A 23,291-nucleotide genomic window follows, 5' to 3' on the forward strand; every position below is an offset into this window, starting at 1 on the left:
TGCAACTAATTAGGTAGCATCACGGGAGTAGAAAGTGTGTGCGTGCGTGTGTGTGTGTGTGTGTGTGGTGAGCTGAAAGAAATACAATTAAAAAATTTAATGAGAACATTGTGGACGTGAGACCGTGTACTCTACAACAGAAAATTATTTTTACCTGTACGTAATATCCACAAGAGATCCATAACAAGCCCAGAATGTGCTTTCAACTGTAGCTGTCTTACAATCAAAAGCTACAAACATACACTAGAATAACCCAGAATACACCAAAGACACAAAAGTGCAATCAGAGTACACAAAAGTAGCCTACAATCAGATTACACAAAAGTACAATCACACAAAAGTACAACCAGATTAAACAAAAGTCACAAAAGTACAATCAGATTATACAAAAGTCACAAAAGTACAATCAGATTATACAAACGTTACAAAAGTACAATCAGATTACACAAAAGTCACAAAAGTACAATCATTTTACACAAAAGTCACAAAAGTACAATCAGATTACACAAAAGTTACAAAAGTACAATCAGATTGCACAAAAGTCACAAAAGTACAATCAGTTTGCACAAAAGTCACAAAAGTACAATCAGATTACATAAAAATATATTAGAGCACACTAGAAGATTGGAGATTCTCATACATGGAAACATCCAAAAATAGAAAAGCGTTTTGGTGTATCCGGTGTAGAGAATACAGGAAGTGTTGATAAACTATGTGGTTTTTTTTTTAGGGTAAATGATTTTTTTTCTAACCTTTTCTTATAGTAGCTTTTATTTAGTTGGCAACATTGAAGCTCAGTTTAACGTCCTTCAAATCTTTTAGTTGGCAACATTGAAGTTCAATTTCAAGTCCTTTTAAATCTTTAAGTTGTCAACAAAGAAGCTCAATTTCAAGTCCTTCAAATCTTTTAGTTGGCAACATTGAAGCTCAATTTCAAGTCCTTCAACTCTATTAGTTGATCGTGAAACTCTCAAATACCCCGAGTTCCCCAGTTGACAGAAAACTACACCAGCGTGTACAAGAGTCCACCAGAAGTCAAATAATGCCAGCATCATTCATTACGTTTGACAAGCAGTCAGGTATTTGCGGAACCAATCAGTAGTTGGATTACAAAGTCAACTCGCTTTTTTATTTATTTTTTTACTACCATGTGGCACAGTCAAAGCTACACACTACGTCATTCTCATATGTACAATCAATTTGGGGGGGAAATGTCACGCAAGAAAAGGACGAAAAAAAAGCTGTCTTAATACAAGACTTTCTTTCTCATTAAGTTTGAAGAGTTCCAACAACTCGTCTGAAGTAAAAGATAACTTTGCAGTGGTTTCCAGAGCTGGCAGTTCTGTATACACCTTGTCTTTAACAAGGCTAACTTGGGTGCAAGTATCACATTTTGAGAACGAATCACATCAGTGGAGATTTAATGGCAAGGCATGTAGAAGTCTTAAACAAAAATTGAGAGAGTCGTTGAACAAGATGTTTGTAAAATGTTTTACATGTTTCGGATGTTCCTTCAGAGTTGAAGGCAGTTTACTTCCTAGTCCAAACCTCCCGCAGGACGACGGGGGATGGGAGCGGGCAGGGTTTGAACCCGGAACCATCGATAAATCCAAACGACAGTCCAGCGCGCAAACCGCACGACCAGGCAGCCATCCGATAACGTTGTTTTAAGCTGTGACTCAACAAAGGGAAACAAATCTAGATCTTATCCTAACCCATGAAAACCTTTTTTTTTAGCAATGAATCGTTGGAGTGTACTCTTTTCAGTTTCTGCCAATTAGAGGTCATGAACTACAATTCATTTTTCAAACATCTCTTAACACTGCCCAGAATATGCAAGTTAACATCAGAACAACGCACTTGCTATCGTGTCTTTTAGAATCCATGAACAGTTAGAGCAGCGGTTCTCAACCTTTTAAGCTCGGCGACCCTCTTTTTACAACCCCCCACTCTGCGGCGACCCCCACCCACACAGCAATAGAAGAATAGACAAAAACAATCCATTTTTTCGATGGTCTTAGGCGACCCCTGGCAAATCGTCAATCGACCCCCAAAGGGGTCGCAACCCACAGGTTGAGAACCTCTGAGTTAGAGGCTCTGGTACTACGGTCTAGCATGAAAAAGCCTACAATACTGGAGAAACTTAATAGACACTGGTATCTACCCTCTTACAGCCCAAGGGATGGTGTTAGGAGTAAACATAACGGGACATTTATAAAGCCTGTTTAGGTTTTACCAATAATGATCTAATATAGAGTAAATAGTGTCAACTAATAGTCTCAGGGTCTTAAATAATAGACAAAGATGAGAATGATCGTTAATCTCAAATGGAAACCGGATTACAAAGAAAGTTATTTAGTCAGGTAAAGTAACTCTTGAATGGAATACACACTCTCGAGAGTTTTGTCCCTTTATCTAACATTAAGAAATCAATACGCCCAGTGATGTCTGCGTCCCGTCTGCAAACTGGCAGACTGACGTGTATGTATTTACCCGGTACTTGTGCCGGTGGGTGAGTATATTTGGTCAGAGTCGGCAGTATTGTGTGAGCACTCTTCATTTAACTGTGAACGAGAGTGTCGGGTGGGCAGGTCAGCCGGGATCACAAACAACATAAACTAGAAAGTGGACAGAATAAGATCAGACCATCGTCGACTAAATCATTGACTACTCTCTACCATCGCCAGCCAAATGATGACTACACTCTACCATCGCCAGCTAAATGATGACTACACTCTACCATCGCCAGCCAAATGATGACTACACTCTACCATCGCCATCCAAATGATGACTACACTCTACCATCGCCAGCCAAATGATGAATTCTCTCTACCATCGTAAACCAAATCATAGAGAAAACTCTACCATCCTAAACCAAATCACTGACTACACTCTAATATCGTAAACCAAACCATCGACTATACAATTGTGGACCAAACAGGTGACCTCAACTTTACCTCCTCAACTTGACCTCACCTAACCCTCTCCATTGTCCCCCTCCCCCCCCCCCCCCCCCGAAGAGAGTTCAGATATATGGGGACTAACTCCTGGGCACAAAACACAGCATTGAAATTCTATCTGAACAAATTACTTAGTAACTAAACTATCGGCCCGCTCTGCTATCTATGAAAACAAACTTGTCTCAGGCCCATGACAATGGTAGGCCAAGGATGGGTTTTTCTGAAGTGGGAGAGGAAACTTATGCTTATGCTTGATTTTTGACTCTTCAAATTTCAGTTTTATGACTTAATGAACAGTTTCGTTTGATGACTGGAATTCGATTTCCCCCCCCCCCCAGCAGTTCGGACAGTAATAACTGATGGAACTGTAAACTTTGTAAACCTAGGTCATAGGCAGGGCCTGGCATTAACTGGGGGAAAGTTAAGGCGGCTGGTCGTTGTCCTGGCCACACGAGACCCTCGCTAACCGTGGGCCACAGAAACGGATGGGCCAACAACTTTTCAGTGAATCCGGAAGTTGCCGGACAGCACCGCGGGCCTGGTCCGCCACGTCACAGGTCTGTACGACGTGACAACGGGCTATTGGTCTAAACTGCCCACAGGTTGTGACGCTGCAGGTCAGCGATGAGGCCTTCTATAAAGAATGGTCTCGATCTGGGTCCCCCGTGCCGTGAGTTCGGCATCCCCGATGTAAGCAATACGCCTCGTCCTATATAACTCTATTAAGCAACAACGACAGAACTAGACCTAACCATTCAAGCACACGTTTTAAGTCATCGATTTTCTGTTCTCGTCCTCGGCATGGCTAAAAATAATCGAAAAGATATTTCAAGAGAGATCCGGAGTCGTTCGATCTATAAATAGAATTCGGATGTCTTGTCTATCGTAAGGTAAACGTCTCTTGGAGCGCCTCACTTCTAAATGCACGTGGTTAACAGTTTACTATTTGCAAGAGAAGAGCCATGGCAATCTAGTAAGATTTAACAAATACGATGTTTTCACCTTCACCTATTCCTTAGTCTGTTGGATCGTTGGGGCATCACACAAGATCTGTTGACCGTCTTTCTCCATGCCTGTCTTTTGCACTTGATAAAATATCTTTCAATGACAGGGCCGTCTATTCTTTTATATTGTCTTCACATCGCTTTCTCTTTTTCTTTTTCCTGGTAGTGTTCCCTTAAGGAAGGTTTTTTGCGAGCCCTGGGGGACCTTGTAATATGACCATAGAGTTTTAGCAAGCGTTTTTTCGACAGTAGTTAGCAGATCATCGTGGGGTCCGATCGCTGAACTAATCCTGTCACTCATCTCTTGTTTTGTGATGCGGTATTTAAATGTGATACCTAGGATCCTTGTGGAGCATCTCAATTCCAAGGCTAGGTTTCTCCTCTCTAGCTCTGCAGTCAGGATCCAAGATATTGAATACTAGATGTCTATCTGAACACTAAACATTCAAACATTTACTGAAGATGGCAGGTTTTAGAACAGCCGATGAACAAACAGAGACGAACACGCGTAAGTTCATAAACAACCAAGACGTGAAAAATTTACAACAAATAGACGGCGTTTTTAATTCATTTTGGAAAGATTTGTTCCGTAATCCAGGGGAGAGAACTAATACACACATTTAAAAAAAATCATTCTTAATAATAAAAATAAAATAATAATTTAATTTATTGAACACTATTAACCCTTTAGACGTGCGGTTGTTTAGACTCTAAACACTAGAATTGTAATTCCATTTTGTATGCACTCTTGTAAAAAAAAAGCTCTGCAATTTATGGGTTAACAAGCATATTATGTATGTAGGTTCATTGGCTCAAGACTTACTGCAATTCATCATAAGCGGCCCAACAACCGGACAACTTTCGGGCCACTCTACAGATATTCCTCATACTTTAATTGCTTATACGTGTACTAAGATCAAAATAACGGGTGTAACACACAAACACTAAAATTCAATACAAAGGCGGAGTGCACTTATTATGTTTACATTGGATACCGTTGAAGAATGTTAAACGGTCATGCAACAAGTTAATTTGATTTCTTAAAAGATATATTTACATTAAGGCATTATTTTAAGAAGCTGTTTTAAAACATAAAATCGTAAGTATTTATCAAAGTGGTTTGAATTCACAATAGTATGCAAAATCAGCCTCACTTATTTTAATACAAATATGCGAGGATACTGTTCAAATTATGCAAATTATTGCATTCTCACCGCAAATACATTGGAATACTAAATTAAAAAAAAAATGTTCCGTAAGAACAAACTCTCACACTCAGTGTCAATTTCCAACCAAACAGAAAAACCAATACAAAATAGCCCAGAAACTCTCAAGCAGACATAACTACAAAGCTAGCTAATTAAATGTGTGTGTTTTAATGACTAGCTCTGAGATCTGACCGAAGATTTGTTTAGTTCAGACCTCTCCAGGCCTCTCTCCCCTTTGATATCAGGATTACTGGGTTTTACAAAAAAAAAAAAAAAAAAGAATACTTGGTGAAAGTGAACACCAGAGCGAGGCTTCATAGCCAGGAAGTCTCGGAGACCAGTGCCCTGACCTCTCGCCCTATATTTTTAAAAAATCATTGTGGAGTAAGTTATAGATTACCTAATTAGGCTAAATAATAAATATTTACTTGGCCTCAAAGTGACCCCAAACCTGAGATAAGCTCTAGTGAGAAGAGAGGGAATGGGGAAGAAGAGAGGAAAAAGAAAGTGCTCTACTTAAGTTTATTAGGAAGGCACCTGGTTGGTAAGGGGCGGGGTGCCCAGATGTCACGTGAATAGGACAAGTGTTTAGAAGGGGAGGGAGCACAAGGAAAAGGACGACCCCAAAAAAAAAAAAAGCTGAATGGAAAACGTGAAAGAACAGCTGCCGACCGGGAAATGTGGAGGGATTTGGTCACGCAAACTGTCAGAGCACCTCTACGATGAAAGTCAAGGGACAGATGAGGTGAGAGATGTCTTCGATTTCGAAGATTAGGAAGTAGTGCAAGTATTTCACGTGGCAACGCAGTCCAAGCTGTGACCCACATATTTTACCGCATCCAGTGCAGACGTCGCCCATCTCTGCCGGTGCTCGGATCAAATTCTCTTTTCGCCCTCTAGGCCTGTCCTCGACAATAAGTTTCATTTTGATTTCAATGTGTATTATGAGTCTTTTGTTGTAGGGAATCTCCAGCCGTCTCCCTCTGGAGCCACAAGCTGCCAGGTGCTCTCTTCTATTTCACACACACAACCTTGTATAGGAAGAGAGACAATGCTATGAATCAGTGTTTCTCAAACTTTGCTTTGCGAAACCCTGGTGTTCCGCGATGACTGAATAGGTGTTCCACGAACTACTGAATTAATTAACTAGTAGGCCACCACGTGAATTAATCTCTCCAAAAAACAAAAAAAAATAAGCAAAGTGTTCTGCTAAATACTCAGAATGTGCGAAGTGTTCCGTTAAGGAAAAAGTTTGGGAACCACTGGTGTAAATAACTAAATTGAACAAGAAATACTTGCCCAAACTGTACACAAGTCTTTACAACGAACTCATCGGCCAGATTTTTCTGCTATTCGATCCCGATGTATCACTTAAAGGCGATTTAACAAAGTGCCACAATCCCAGACTTCTAAATCCCCCCAACCCCCTCTCCCACCACGAAAACAAAAAGCTGAGCTCTGGAATACGGAGCATGTCCTTCAATAGCTTCAATGTTGGAACTTTATTCAACAGTAGGACGTTAAGCAGGGCAATATCCTAGAGCAAGCAGACGACGCAGAAGATCTACAATCTGGAAGACATTTGGAAAATGTTTTGAATGATAATGTTCAAATTCTAACGTGAAGTAAACCTTAGCGCTGATCAAGGTTGAAACTTATTAGAAAAAAAAAATTGGACACATCCTGGATGAACCTGTGTTAGACACGAGACTAAGGGGGCATGTTTACACACCACGGTGCAGTGCACAGCTTTTACTACATACCATCTAGCTAATGTGTAGCGTGCTATTTAAAGCTATGTCCATGGCGCTTACAGGCACTTGTGGTTTTATAGTGTTCACTAAATAGCATTAAGATAAAAGGTTGTAACAACTTATAATAATAATACTCAAGCAAATTATCCCCCCCCCCCTCGTTAGAACATTTACAGCCAGTACTGATTAAATGACACTGTGTGTGTGTAAAGAAGCCATCAATGTTTTCACTTTTACGTGAAAGTATCTTTAGAATCTCTCTTTCTCTCTGCCCTCCTCTCTTTCCTTCTCCCTATTTCTCTGTTCCCCCTCTCTTTCTGCCCCCCCCCTTTCTCTCTCTCTAACTTCCTCTTTCTCTCACTCTCTGTGAGTGAAGCTATTTTCGCATTACGCTGTTTGATCGATCAGCACAAAATGAGGCGTGAAATTTGATCGATGCAATAAAGTTTACAACAATAGTAAAAAAAACAACAACAACAACACCCTGCTACACTGTTATACCCCAGACACTAGTAACACGACACATGTTTTGTAACCTTTGCTTTGATTTAACAACTTCCGAAACAGTAAATCATTAGGCCAAAATTTTTGTTTTTCACTACTTGTGAATAATAAGGGGGGGGGGGGGGGCGCAGTGACTGAGTGGTTAAGTTCCTTGCTTCTGAACCTGGGGTCCTGGGTTCGAATCTCGACGAAGACTGGAATTTTGAATTTCGGGATTTTTAGGGCGTCCCTGAGTTCACCCAACTCTAATGGATACCTCACTTTAGTTGGGGAAAGTAAAGTTCGTTGGGCGTTGTGCTGGCCACATGACACCCTGCTCGTGAACCGTGGGCTAAAGAAACAGTTGACCTAACCATCATTTGCCCTATAGATCGCAAGGCTCTCATGTCTTGCGTATAAGACTAAAACTTGAAAACTGAATTTCTAGAAAAAAAAAAAAAGGAATGTGAAAAAAATGTTTCAAAAATCAATTTCCAATTTTATGTTCAAACAAAATATTCAATTTTAGTTGTCATTATAAAATATAAAGAAAAAAATAAGGTTGGTATGGAGGTCGAACACATGACTATCGCCTTATTAGCGAAACGCTCTATAAACTTAACCAACAACCATACTACTGTGCGCGAAATTTTTAGTTTGAAATGAATAATTCAAATTCCCACTTCTGACTATGAAACAAAATGTGAAGTAATTGTAGGAATGGGAAAAACAATCAACGCTGTAAACGGAATTAGCAATTAGGATGTTCCACTAGAAAAGTTAACCGCCACTAGAATAATTCAGATTTCGGTTTAAATCTTCATCATCTTCATTGTAACTGAACATTATCATTCAAAGATTTCTAAACAAAATGTTCCTCAAATTCAGTGTGAAATCTCTGTGAAGTCACGCTTCTCTTGTTGGCTGCTGTTTTTTTTTATTGACACCAATCCGGGGCTTAGCTTGTGTATTTTGTATCACTGGAACTTAAAAAAAAAAGATATCGAAATAACTTGGATAGGCAGCAGAAGACTTGTTATATCCAGGACTCATGGCATCAATGGATCAAACTGATCTCCACCGTGACATAAAGTCTAGAGCGTTGGATCGCCCGTGTCATACACGGGTGGGGGTGGGGGAGAGATCTAGTGACAAGAAGTCCTGGTTTTTCCCCACCCCGTGCCTGTACAAACAAATCAAGGTGATCGACAGATGGGGTCGTGTTACGTTGAAATACTTTAGAGACTGGCACCGTTTTGTTACAAGCGATCTTTGTCAGAGAAAAAAAAAAGAAATATGATCCTTTTAGGTTTACGTACTAAGTGATTCTTTACATTGTATTTTTTAAACGGTGTCAGCTTGTGAATGGTACCTCGAGATAAAATAATTTGAATAGTAATAAATTTGGAAAATACCCAGACTGTATCGTCTTCATTGGGGTCTCTGGTGCCAAGCGATTGGTTTGCTTGCTCTTTTTGTTGAATGTAGTGCCGTTTGATTGCCCACATTTATTCTTGTCTACTAAAAGTAATTAAATTTGAAGAGAGATATTAGGTAACCGAATACAATGGTGTTTGGAAGCTTTTTTTTTAAATATTTGAATGTGTAGCTAGATCATTTTTTTTTATTGCTAACAAAAATATACTTCAATTTGTTATCTGACGCCCCCCATTTAATAAAAAAACAAAACACACTCCATTTGAGCATTTTTTATGTATGCTATGTCAAGGTTCTTGTATGCTATGTCAAGGTTCTTGTATGCTATGTCAAGGTTCTTGTATGCTATGTCAAGGTTCTTGTATGCTATGTCAAGGTTCTTGTATGCTATGTCAAGGTTCTTGTATGCTTTGTAAAGGTTCTTGTATGCTGTGTCAAGGTTACATAAATCCCCTGGTTCTTGTATGCTATGTCAAGGTTATTGTATGCTATGTCAAGGTTCTTGTATGCTATGTCAAGGTTCTTGTATGCTATGTCAAGGTTCTTGTATGCTATGTCAAGGTTCTTGTATGCTATGTCAAGGTTCTTGTATGCTTTGTAAAGGTTCTTGTATGCTGTGTCAAGGTTACATAAATCCCCTGGTTCTTGTATGCTATGTCAAGGTTATTGTATGCTATGTCAAGGTTCTTGTATGCTTTGTCAAGGTACTTGTATGCTATGTCAAGGTTCTTGTATGCTGTGTCAAGGTTCTTGTATTCTATGTCAAGGTTCTTGTATTCTATGTCAAGGTTCTTGTATTCTATGTCAAGGTTCTTGTATGCTATGTCAAGGTTCTTGTATGCTATGTCAAGGTTCTTGTATTCTATGTCAAGGTTCTTGTATTATATGTCAAGGTTCTTGTATGCTATGTCAAGGTTCTTGTATGCTATGTCAAGGTTCTTGTATGCTATGTCAAGGTTCTTGTATGCTATGTCAAGGTTCTTGTATGCTATGTCAAGGTTCTTGAGATTTTGCTATGTCAATGTTCCTGCATGTTAGTCTATGTAGAATCTGATGCTCCCGAGCAGTAGTATTAATAGTCGTGGACATAGAGATCTACAATTAGATAAATCTGTATTCGGTTGACGTTCTATCGACAGTCGGATAAACGCATGTCCGCACGGTATTTGACATGGTGAAACTCAAATACAAGACCTAGATCCAGATTGTATCTACATGCCCGATGAACTATAAATGAAGTACACCGGTGTTTGCCAAACTGTTTTTTTTCCGCATAACCTTAGTGTTCCGAGAGGCTTGAGTAGGTGTTCCACGAACTACTGGAATAATTAACTAGTAGGCCACCACGTTAATTAATCTCTCGAAAAAATAAGCAAAGTGTTCCGCTAAATTATCAGAATGTGTAAAGTGTTCCGCTAAATTATCAGAATGTGCGAAGTGTTCCGTTAAGGGTAAGGTTTGGGAACCACTGGATAACACAATCATTCCTGGTCAGATTGAAATCATTTTAAACATTCCAACATAATTATAAGTACTCTTAGATCTGGGGGCGCGGTGGCTGAGCGGTAAAGCGCTTGGCTTCCGAGTTCAAATCCTGGTGAAGACTGGAATTTTTAATTTCGGGATCTTTGGGTACATGACATTTGGAACTTGAAACAGATGACCTTTACATCATCTGCAAGGTCTGAAAGGGGAACTTTACTGCATTTGATCTATATCTAGATCTAGATCTATATTTAATTTTTGCGCGTCGCAACAAAACAGACTCTCGTGCTAATCATAAATGCCCACTTCCGGCATCGAAATTGAAGCACTGATCTATTTTAGTTTTGTTTGTAAAATGTTCCTTCAGAGTTGAAGATAGTTTACTTCCTATTCCAAACCTCTCACAGGACGACGGGTGATGGGAGAAGGCAGGGTTTGAACCCGGGACCATCGATAAATCCAAACGACGGTCCAGCGCTCAAACCGCACGACCAGGCAGCCATCCTGATCTATACATTTATGATAATCAACAACTTTTTTCCCTTGTGTGTTGGGGGAATGCGTATTTTTATTTTAGATTTAAGATTATACTCCGTAACAAGACATAACACAGAGCTATAGATACAGACTAACGTAAGTTAAATAAGTTTGGAATCGTTAGGGCGTTATCGTCTTATCTTATATAATACAGACGTTACTTCAAAAAAGAAGATGATTACGTCCTACGCGTCATGCATTCAGCCATGCATGTTAACCAATGACTTAAATTCTGTCAAGTCACTGGTTTTCCTGGCTAGCTCAGTCAACCCATTCCATGCTCTAATAGCACTAGGGAAGAAGGAGTATTTGTACAAATTTGTCCTAGCATATGGGACGAGTTCTGTATCTTTATTTTTGTGGCTTTCTGAGTATTTTATTACATTTTGTATTTGAAGGTTATGGTTCAGTGTTTTATGTATGATTGCTACTTTACTTTTGAGCCTTCTGTCCTGAAGGCTTTCTAAATTTAGTGATTTTACTAAAAGTGTTACTCTAGTCAAATGTGAATATTCGTTTGTTATGAATCTCACTGCTCTATTTTGTGTCTGTTCCAGTTTCTTAATGTTTTCTTGAGTTGAGGGATCCCAAACGGAGGATGCATATTCTATTATTGGCCTAACCAAGGTTATTTACCAACAAGACTATGGTTCGCTGAAGAGTGCAAAAAGTAATATTATCACACTACGTCTTATACAGGCTAGTTCATACAATACCGAAACACAAACAGTTTAGCGTCGTCTTACATTAGCCGTCGGCATATATTTATTTCCAAACCCCAATCATACAATGAATAGACTTCAGGGGAGTTCAATGGAAGTTTGTGGCCACGGAAAGATGGTATCTTAAACGAGGGGAATGTTTCAAAGCCTTTATCTTGAAGAGATGCCCATTGGAACAGCAATAATAATTAGCCTCAATCTTTATACACTGTTTTGATCACATTTTTTTGTCTATGATGTTATGGAACGCCCTTTAGAACCAACAAGAAAAATAAATTATTTTATGGGAATCGGTAACCATAAGACACGAATCTATTGGGGAAAAAAATTGTACTTTTTGTTTTGTGTCTATTATTGAACTAATTAATAGTCTCTATAAATTTGTTCAATTTGAACATTTCTATTGGAACAACTTGTGTCACACACACACACACAAACGTTACTAGCGTTGTTTCAATTCAGTTGCCATCAAAAAAACACCTTTTAATTAGTTGATTTTGGAGCTTAATTCAGTATACTATTTTAAGATTGTCATAGCTTCATATTAAAATGTATAAATATATATATTTCTTTTACTTAGTTACAATTTAAACAAAAATTATTTGTATACTCAGAACTCCCACTTCTTTCTTAGACTAGGTCTGTACTAGACATTGTTACAAGTTAGCCAGATTTTTGTTGTTTTTTTTAGAGATTCCAAAATTTACACGTTCACATCCTGATTTTACACACACACACACGCGCACGCAAACACACACATGCACGTAAGCAGAAATGCCGACACACTTAATCACATAACGGCTACACATGTATTAATTGTAACGAATATTGTCAAAAAACACTTGAAGAACCAATGCAATTAGGCAGTTTAGAAATAAAAAAAAAAAAGAATCTCCAAGGAAAGGAAAAACTCAAAGCAGACGAACATCTTGTCTCTATGTCGTAAACCCTTACTTTTGACGTCATGCCCGCCTACATTGCGTCCCCCTCCCCCCCCCTCCTTTTTTTTTTTTACACATCAACAGTTCACGCATCAGTAAACACGCAGTTTCGTTCAATGAAAGGAAGACAACATGTGAAACGACAAAAAAAAAAACTACCATTAAACCCATCGATCTATGAAACATTTAGGCAGAACACATTAAGACATTGCTCGAATGAAACATTTAGACAGAACACATTAAGACATTGCTCGAATGAAAGATTTAGACAGAACACATTAAGACATTGCTCGTATGAAACATTTAGACAGAACACATTAAGACAGACATTGCTCGAATGAAACATTTAGGCAGAACACATTAAGACATTGCTCGAATGAAACATTTAGGCAGAACACATTAAGACATTGCTCGAATGAAACATTTAGACAGAACACATTAAGACATTGCTCGAATGAAACATTTAGACAGAACACATTAAGACATTGCTCGAATGAAACATTTAGACAGAACACATTAAGACATTGCTCGAATGAAACATTTAGGCAGAACACATTAAGACATTGCTCGAATGAAACATTTAGACAGAACACATTAAGACATTGCTCGAATGAAACATTTAGACAGAACACATTAAGACATTGCTCGAATGAAACATTTAGGCAGAACACATTAAGACATTGCTCGAATGAAACATTTAGACAGAACACATTAAGACATTGCTCGAATGAAACATTTAGACAGAACACATTAAGACATTGCTCGAATGAAACATTTAGACAGAACACATTAAGACATTGCTCGAATGAAACATTTAGACAGAACACATTAAGACATTGCTCGAATGAAAGATTTAGACAGAACACATTAAGACATTGCTCGAATGAAACATTTAGGCAGAACACATTAAGACATTGCTCGAATGAAACATTTAGACAGAACACATTAAGACATTGCTCGAATGAAACATTTAGACAGAACACATTAAGACATTGCTCGAATGAAACATTTAGACAGAACACATTAAGACAGACATTGCTCGAATGAAACATTTAGGCAGAACACATTAAGACATTGCTCGAATGAAACATTTAGACAGAACACATTAAGACATTGCTCGAATGAAACATTTAGACAGAACACATTAAGACATTGCTCGAATGAAACATTTAGGCAGAACACATTAAGACATTGCTCGAATGAAACATTTAGACAGAACACATTAAGACATTGCTCGAATGAAACATTTAGACAGAACACATTAAGACATTGCTCGAATGAAACATTTAGACAGAACACATTAAGACATTGCTCGAATGAAACATTTAGACAGAACACATTAAGACATTGCTTGAATGAAACATTTAGACAGAACACATTAAGACATTGCTCGAATGAAACATTTAGGCAGAACACATTAAGACATTGCTCGAATGAAACATTTAGACAGAACACATTAAGACATTGCTCGAATGAAACATTTAGACAGAACACATTAAGACATTGCTCGAATGAAACATTTAGACAGAACACATTAAGACATTGCTCGAATGAAACATTTAGACAGAACACATTAAGACATTGCTCGAATGAAACATTTAGACAGAACACATTAAGACATTGCTCGAATGAAATATTTAGACAGAACACATTAAGACATTGCTTGAATGAAACATTTAGACAGAACACATTAAGACATTGCTCGAATGAAACATTTAGACAGAACACATTAAGACATTGCTCGAATGAAACATTGAGACAGAACACATTAAGACATTGCTTGAATGAAACATTTAGACAGAACACATTAAGACATTGCTCGAATGAAACATTTAGGCAGAACACATTAAGACATTGCTCGAATGAAACATTTAGACAGAACACATTAAGACATTGCTCGAATGAAACATTTAGACAGAACACATTAAGACATTGCTCGAATGAAACATTTGGACAGAACACATTAAGACATTGCTCGAATGAAACATTTGGACAGAACACATTAAGACATTGCTCGAATGAAACATTTAGACAGAACACATTAAGACATTGCTCGAATGAAACATTTAGACAGAACACATTAAGACATTGCTCGAATGAAACATTTGGACAGAACACATTAAGACATTGCTCGAATGAAACACTTAGACAGAACACATTAAGACATTGCTCGAATGAAACATTTAGACAGAACACATTAAGACATTGCTCGAATGAAACATTTAGACAGAACACATTAAGACATTGCTCGAATGAAACATTTAGACAGAACACATTAAGACATTGCTCGAATGAAACATTTAGACAGAACACATTAAGACATTGCTCGAATGAAACATTTAGGCAGAACACATTAAGACATTGCTCGAATGAAACATTTAGACAGAACACATTAAGACATTGCTCGAATGAAACATTTAGACAGAACACATTAAGACATTGCTCGAATGAAACATTTAGACAAAACACATTAAGACATTGCTCGAATGAAACATTTAGACAGAACACATTAAGACATTGCTCGAATGAAACATTTAGACAGAACACATTAAGACATTGCTCGAATGAAAGATTTAGGCAGAACACATTAAGACATTGCTCGAATGAAACATTTAGGCAGAACACATTAAGACATTGCTCGAATGAAACATTTAGACAGAACACATTAAGACATTGCTCGAATGAAACATTTAGACAGAACACATTAAGACATTGCTTGAATGAAACATTTAGACAGAACACATTAAGACATTGCTCGAATGAAACATTTAGGCAGAACACATTAAGACATTGCTCGAATGAAACATTTGGACAGAACACATTAAGACATTGCTCGAATGAAACATTTAGACAGAACACATTAAGACAGACATTGCTCGAATGAAACATTTAGGCAGAACACATTAAGACATTGCTCGAATGAAACATTTAGACAGAACACATTAAGACATTGCTCGAATGAAACATTTAGACAGAACACATTAAGACATTGCTCGAATGAAACATTTAGGCAGAACACATTAAGACATTGCTCGAATGAAACATTTAGACAGAACACATTAAGACATTGCTCGAATGAAACATTTAGACAGAACACATTAAGACATTGCTCGAATGAAACATTTAGACAGAACACATTAAGACATTGCTCGAATGAAACATTTAGACAGAACACATTAAGACATTGCTTGAATGAAACATTTAGACAGAACACATTAAGACATTGCTCGAATGAAACATTTAGGCAGAACACATTAAGACATTGCTCGAATGAAACATTTAGACAGAACACATTAAGACATTGCTCGAATGAAACATTTAGACAGAACACATTAAGACATTGCTCGAATGAAACATTTAGACAGAACACATTAAGACATTGCTCGAATGAAACATTTAGACAGAACACATTAAGACATTGCTCGAATGAAACATTTAGACAGAACACATTAAGACATTGCTCGAATGAAATATTTAGACAGAACACATTAAGACATTGCTTGAATGAAACATTTAGACAGAACACATTAAGACATTGCTCGAATGAAACATTTAGACAGAACACATTAAGACATTGCTCGAATGAAACATTTAGACAGAACACATTAAGACATTGCTTGAATGAAACATTTAGACAGAACACATTAAGACATTGCTCGAATGAAACATTTAGGCAGAACACATTAAGACATTGCTCGAATGAAACATTTAGACAGAACACATTAAGACATTGCTCGAATGAAACATTTAGACAGAACACATTAAGACATTGCTCGAATGAAACATTTGGACAGAACACATTAAGACATTGCTCGAATGAAACATTTGGACAGAACACATTAAGACATTGCTCGAATGAAACATTTAGACAGAACACATTAAGACATTGCTCGAATGAAACATTTAGACAGAACACATTAAGACATTGCTCGAATGAAACATTTGGACAGAACACATTAAGACATTGCTCGAATGAAACACTTAGACAGAACACATTAAGACATTGCTCGAATGAAACATTTAGACAGAACACATTAAGACATTGCTCGAATGAAACATTTAGACAGAACACATTAAGACATTGCTCGAATGAAACATTTAGACAGAACACATTAAGACATTGCTCGAATGAAACATTTAGACAGAACACATTAAGACATTGCTCGAATGAAACATTTAGGCAGAACACATTAAGACATTGCTCGAATGAAACATTTAGACAGAACACATTAAGACATTGCTCGAATGAAACATTTAGACAGAACACATTAAGACATTGCTTGAATGAAACATTTAGACAGAACACATTAAGACATTGCTCGAATGAAACATTTAGGCAGAACACATTAAGACATTGCTCGAATGAAACATTTAGACAGAACACATTAAGACATTGCTCGAATGAAACATTTAGACAGAACACATTAAGACATTGCTCGAATGAAAGATTTAGACAGAACACATTAAGACATTGCTCGAATGAAACATTTAGGCAGAACACATTAAGACATTGCTCGAATGAAACATTTAGACAGAACACATTAAGACATTGCTCGAATGAAACATTTAGACAGAACACATTAAGACATTGCTCGAATGAAACATTTAGGCAGAACACATTAAGACATTGCTCGAATGAAACATTTAGACAGAACACATTAAGACATTGCTCGAATGAAACATTTAGACAGAACACATTAAGACATTGCTCGAATGAAAGATTTAGACAGAACACATTAAGACATTGCTCGAATGAAACATTTAGGCAGAACACATTAAGACATTGCTCGAATGAAACATTTAGACAGAACACATTAAGACATTGCTCGAATGAAACATTTAGACAGAACACATTAAGACATTGCTCGAATGAAACATTTAGGCAGAACACATTAAGACATTGCTCGAATGAAACATTTAGACAGAACACATTAAGACATTGCTCGAATGAAACATTTAGACAGAACACATTAAGACATTGCTCGAATGAAACATTTAGACAGAACACATTAAGACATTGCTCGAATGAAAGATTTAGGCAGAACACATTAAGACATTGCTCGAATGAAACATTTAGGCAGAACACATTAAGACATTGCTCGAATGAAACATTTAGACAGAACACATTAAGACATTGCTCGAATGAAACATTTAGACAGAACACATTAAGACATTGCTTGAATGAAACATTTAGACAGAACACATTAAGACATTGCTCGAATGAAACATTTAGGCAGAACACATTAAGACATTGCTCGAATGAAACATTTGGACAGAACACATTAAGACATTGCTCGAATGAAACATTTAGACAGAACACATTAAGACAGACATTGCTCGAATGAAACATTTAGGCAGAACACATTAAGACATTGCTCGAATGAAACATTTAGACAGAACACATTAAGACATTGCTCGAATGAAACATTTAGACAGAACACATTAAGACATTGCTCGAATGAAACATTTAGGCAGAACACATTAAGACATTGCTCGAATGAAACATTTAGACAGAACACATTAAGACATTGCTCGAATGAAACATTTAGACAGAACACATTAAGACATTGCTCGAATGAAACATTTAGACAGAACACATTAAGACATTGCTCGAATGAAACATTTAGACAGAACACATTAAGACATTGCTTGAATGAAACATTTAGACAGAACACATTAAGACATTGCTCGAATGAAACATTTAGGCAGAACACATTAAGACATTGCTCGAATGAAACATTTAGACAGAACACATTAAGACATTGCTCGAATGAAACATTTAGACAGAACACATTAAGACATTGCTCGAATGAAACATTTAGACAGAACACATTAAGACATTGCTCGAATGAAACATTTAGACAGAACACATTAAGACATTGCTCGAATGAAACATTTAGACAGAACACATTAAGACATTGCTCGAATGAAATATTTAGACAGAACACATTAAGACATTGCTTGAATGAAACATTTAGACAGAACACATTAAGACATTGCTCGAATGAAACATTTAGACAGAACACATTAAGACATTGCTCGAATGAAACATTTAGACAGAACACATTAAGACATTGCTTGAATGAAACATTTAGACAGAACACATTAAGACATTGCTCGAATGAAACATTTAGGCAGAACACATTAAGACATTGCTCGAATGAAACATTTAGACAGAACACATTAAGACATTGCTCGAATGAAACATTTAGACAGAACACATTAAGACATTGCTCGAATGAAACATTTGGACAGAACACATTAAGACATTGCTCGAATGAAACATTTGGACAGAACACATTAAGACATTGCTCGAATGAAACATTTAGACAGAACACATTAAGACATTGCTCGAATGAAACATTTAGACAGAACACATTAAGACATTGCTCGAATGAAACATTTGGACAGAACACATTAAGACATTGCTCGAATGAAACACTTAGACAGAACACATTAAGACATTGCTCGAATGAAACATTTAGACAGAACACATTAAGACATTGCTCGAATGAAACATTTAGACAGAACACATTAAGACATTGCTCGAATGAAACATTTAGACAGAACACATTAAGACATTGCTCGAATGAAACATTTAGACAGAACACATTAAGACATTGCTCGAATGAAACATTTAGACAGAACACATTAAGACATTGCTCGAATGAAACATTTAGACAGAACACATTAAGACATTGCTCGAATGAAACATTTGGACAGAACACATTAAGACATTGCTCGAATGAAACATTTAGACAGAACACATTAAGACAGACATTGCTCGAATGAAACATTTAGACAGAACACATTAAGACATTGCTCGAATGAAACATTTAGACAGAACACATTAAGACATTGCTCGAATGAAACATTTAGACAGAACACATTAAGACATTGCTCGAATGAAACATTTAGACAGAACACATTAAGACATTGCTCGAATGAAACATTTAGACAGAACACATTAAGACATTGCTCGAATGAAACATTTAGGCAGAACACATTAAGACATTGCTCGAATGAAACATTTAGACAGAACACATTAAGACATTGCTCGAATGAAACATTTGGACAGAACACATTAAGACATTGCTCGAATGAAACATTTAGACAGAACACATTAAGACAGACATTGCTCGAATGAAACATTTAGGCAGAACACATTAAGACATTGCTCGAATGAAACATTTAGACAGAACACATTAAGACATTGCTCGAATGAAACATTTAGACAGAACACATTAAGACATTGCTCGAATGAAACATTTAGGCAGAACACATTAAGACATTGCTCGAATGAAACATTTAGGCAGAACACATTAAGACATTGCTCGAATGAAACATTTAGACAGAACACATTAAGACATTGCTCGAATGAAACATTTAGACAGAACACATTAAGACATTGCTCGAATGAAACATTTAGACAGAACACATTAAGACATTGCTCGAATGAAACATTTAGGCAGAACACATTAAGACAGACATTACTCGAATGAAACATTTAGACAGAACACATTAAGACATTGCTCGAATGAAACATTTAGACAGAACACATTAAGACATTGCTCGAATGAAACATTTAGACAGAACACATTAAGACAGACATTGGTCGAATGAAACATTTAGACAGAACACATTAAGACAGACATTACTTGAATGAAACATTTAGACAGAACACATTAAGACAGACATTGCTCGAATGAAACATTTAGACAGAACACATTAAGACATTGCTCGAATGAAACATTTAGACAGAACACATTAAGACAGACATTGCTTGAATGAAACATTTAGACAGAACACATTAAGACAGACATTGGTCGAATGAAACATTTAGACAGAACACATTAAGACAGACATTGGTCGAATGAAACATTTAGGCGAAACACATTAAGACTGACATTGGTCGAATGAAACTTTAGGGCAGAACACATTAAGACAGACATTGCTTGAATCTATATAATAAAGCCCAGTATCTGAATCCTTAATTATCATTGAATTCTTCCCTACTGTGCTCAGCCAAATTCTTTATATATGACTCTGAATCCAAACCCTGATGCCTCGCGCTTTTACCCAAACATGGAAGAAACTTAAGGAGTCAATCTTGAGGAAAAATCAGGAGCCGACGGACCTTAATCAGCTTGCAGCTCACAGAGCTACACCCTGGCAAAACCCGCGACGCCGCTGAAGCCAAGCGGCATCGTCAAATGCGTCCCTTAGGAGACATCAGATGTATGTAGATTGGAGAACTGCCGTATGGGCGACATCCTTCCAAACAAAAACTAATGCCCAAGCATTTATGTCAGTTCTATGAAATGTTCCATAGTTCCGTCGCGACTGAAAGAGACCATGGGAGGGATAGTTTGAGAAAAGCGCACCGACTTTATTCCACAAGGGCAAACATGGTCATCCATTTGAGCCTCGGGTGGCTGTCTGATCGTGCGGCATGCGCGCTGGACTGTCGTTCGGTCGTCTCATACCTTACTGCCTGGCATCCACACAACCCCCACCCCCTTCGTCCTGCGGGAGGTTTGAACTAGGGAGTAGATAATCTTCAACTCGGAAGAACATCGAAATCATTTGACAAACAATAAACTGACTCCAGGTTTTCTAACCTTCACCCTGGCGACCAGTAAAACAAAATCTCACAATTCGTATGCAAAGGGCGGCAAGCTGTAAGTCCACAATTTGAGACTCGCTGATTTTAGGTGATACATTTTTTACTTGATTTACAGCTCTACGTTAAAAATTTTGATGTTTTTTATTTGCGGGTGGGGGAACTTTTCACCTCCAAACAGCAAACGAATCTTGTTTACACACAACAACATTTCACAGATAAACGAATCCCGTAGTTCTTAGAGGGGAAAAAATAAGGGACGCCCCCTTCCCGCTTCACTAATTCCCGTAAAAATTGAATCTTATTTCTTTAATCTTATTAACCATATTTGAAAAGAAGGAAGATGTAAATCGATGCCAAATTAGATTATTTTCAGATTTGAAACTTATTATTATTATTTTGTGTGCAGCTCAGATCTAGTATGGAATTTTAGTTCTCTAAGGATTTAAAAAGCTAAAGCGGAAAATTAAGCACTGCAGACTATAGATATAAAAGAGCGTATGGCTTTCGGCCAATAAAAATCCAGTCTTAGATCTATATTCTACCTTACCCCGCATGCACCCCCCCCCCCCCCCCGTAATATTATCGCATCGAAAGCGGTGGTTTCCGGGGCGTCAATTCTCCCCACAACGAAAGCGTGGCGATGGTTCAGCGAAAGTGCTTTCCTTTGATTATTTATGCATACACCCAGAACTTTATATCCGGAGAAACTGTTTGCTTAAAGAACCGCGGTTATTTATGATCAGGTTTTCATTAACAAAAAAACGAACACAAAAACCGTTTGACTGGCTAGGAGATAGAATAACACAATCAAATTGTGGTGCAGACAAAAAAAAGTTGCGGCTTCAACGTTGGAGAAGGTCGATTTCAATTCTGAGGCCTTTTAGTGCATAATGTAGAACTTCAAGTAGTGTTGGCGAAGTGTTTACTTAGTGTGGATGGGAGGCGAAAACCGCTTGAATAACCGAGGGGAAGCTCTGGAGTTCTAATCCCGATATAGACAACGGATTTTTTTTTATTCGAAATTGGCCTCGAGCTGAGGTTACTTGGCCCCTAAAGGTAACACCGAAAACTTCGCTCAGATCTCCCCTACACATGTTCACTAATTGGGATCGAATCACGCAATTTCTCCCCATCGATAAGAATAATTGATTTAATCTACAGTTCTGGCACTAGAAATCAGACAAATACTGCAAGTCTGAGTATGAAACACAGCCACGAAATGGCCGAAACCAAAGATTTTTGTGTGAGTCTGTTTTTTTTTGGATTTAACAAGAGCAAAATTAGGTTCCTGTCACGTGACGAACACGTCAAGTAGGAAGAGAAGTGTAAGAAGGCAATTTATGTCAACACCGGTTTCTCGAAGATTCCTGTTCCTACACATAGATCTAGGAGTTAACATGTAAAAGGATTTAATTAGGAATTTACAGGTTTTTTTTTCTCCATGATATTTCCATGTTATTTCCTCTACGAGAGCTCTCGGTTTTGGAAGCCAATAAATAGGGGCGACAACCTTATTATCGGGATCCATCAATCAATAAGTTGCAAACTTCATGTCAAGTCTAATTTTGTGAATCTATTGTTAAAAACAAATTTAAAAAAAAAGCCCATTAAAAAAGCCCCCCCAAAAAAATATAAAGAAAGGAGGCCTAAGGCCCAAGGATTCCTATGTTGACAAAGCTAAAATTGACTAGCGCAAATGCTGAGGTTTCTTTTAAAAAAGAAAAAAAAAACACATTTAAAGGAAAAAAAAGGGTAAAATAAAGAATAAAAAAAAAAAAAAAAAAACATTTAAAGAAAAAAAAAGGGTAAAATAAAGATTAAAAGAAAAAAAAAAGATATTAAGGACAGGGATCGCATCAACATATATAGGCATATATATATATTATAAATAAAAATACGATATTTTTAAAACGTAAAACTTAAAAAACAATGGTATCCCTGACACTGAGGAATATGTTGTACAATTTATAGCATATTTTAGGACGTAGGCCTACTATCTATTAAGCTACCAAGCAGAGATTTTAAACGATGTATTTATTATAAAAAGTAGGTCATTCGATTTCAAGCTGCTAATAATTTTAAAGGGTTAATTTTCCCATAGGATTAATCTATTGAATAATTTGTAATTGTCTTG

At 37.2% G+C, this 23,291-nt stretch overlaps 1 protein-coding gene across 5 annotated transcripts in view; it reads right to left on the bottom strand.

Annotated features, from left to right (window-relative positions):
- LOC106073495 (rab11 family-interacting protein 2-like) overlaps positions 1-23,291 on the bottom strand; it is an 88,781-nt gene that overhangs the window by 55,080 nt on the left and 10,410 nt on the right. The gene's annotated exons all lie outside the window — the stretch shown is intronic.

This window comes from Biomphalaria glabrata, chromosome 10 (genome assembly GCF_947242115.1).
Source record: "Biomphalaria glabrata chromosome 10, xgBioGlab47.1, whole genome shotgun sequence".
In the NCBI taxonomy this organism is placed as follows: Eukaryota; Metazoa; Mollusca; class Gastropoda; family Planorbidae; genus Biomphalaria; species Biomphalaria glabrata.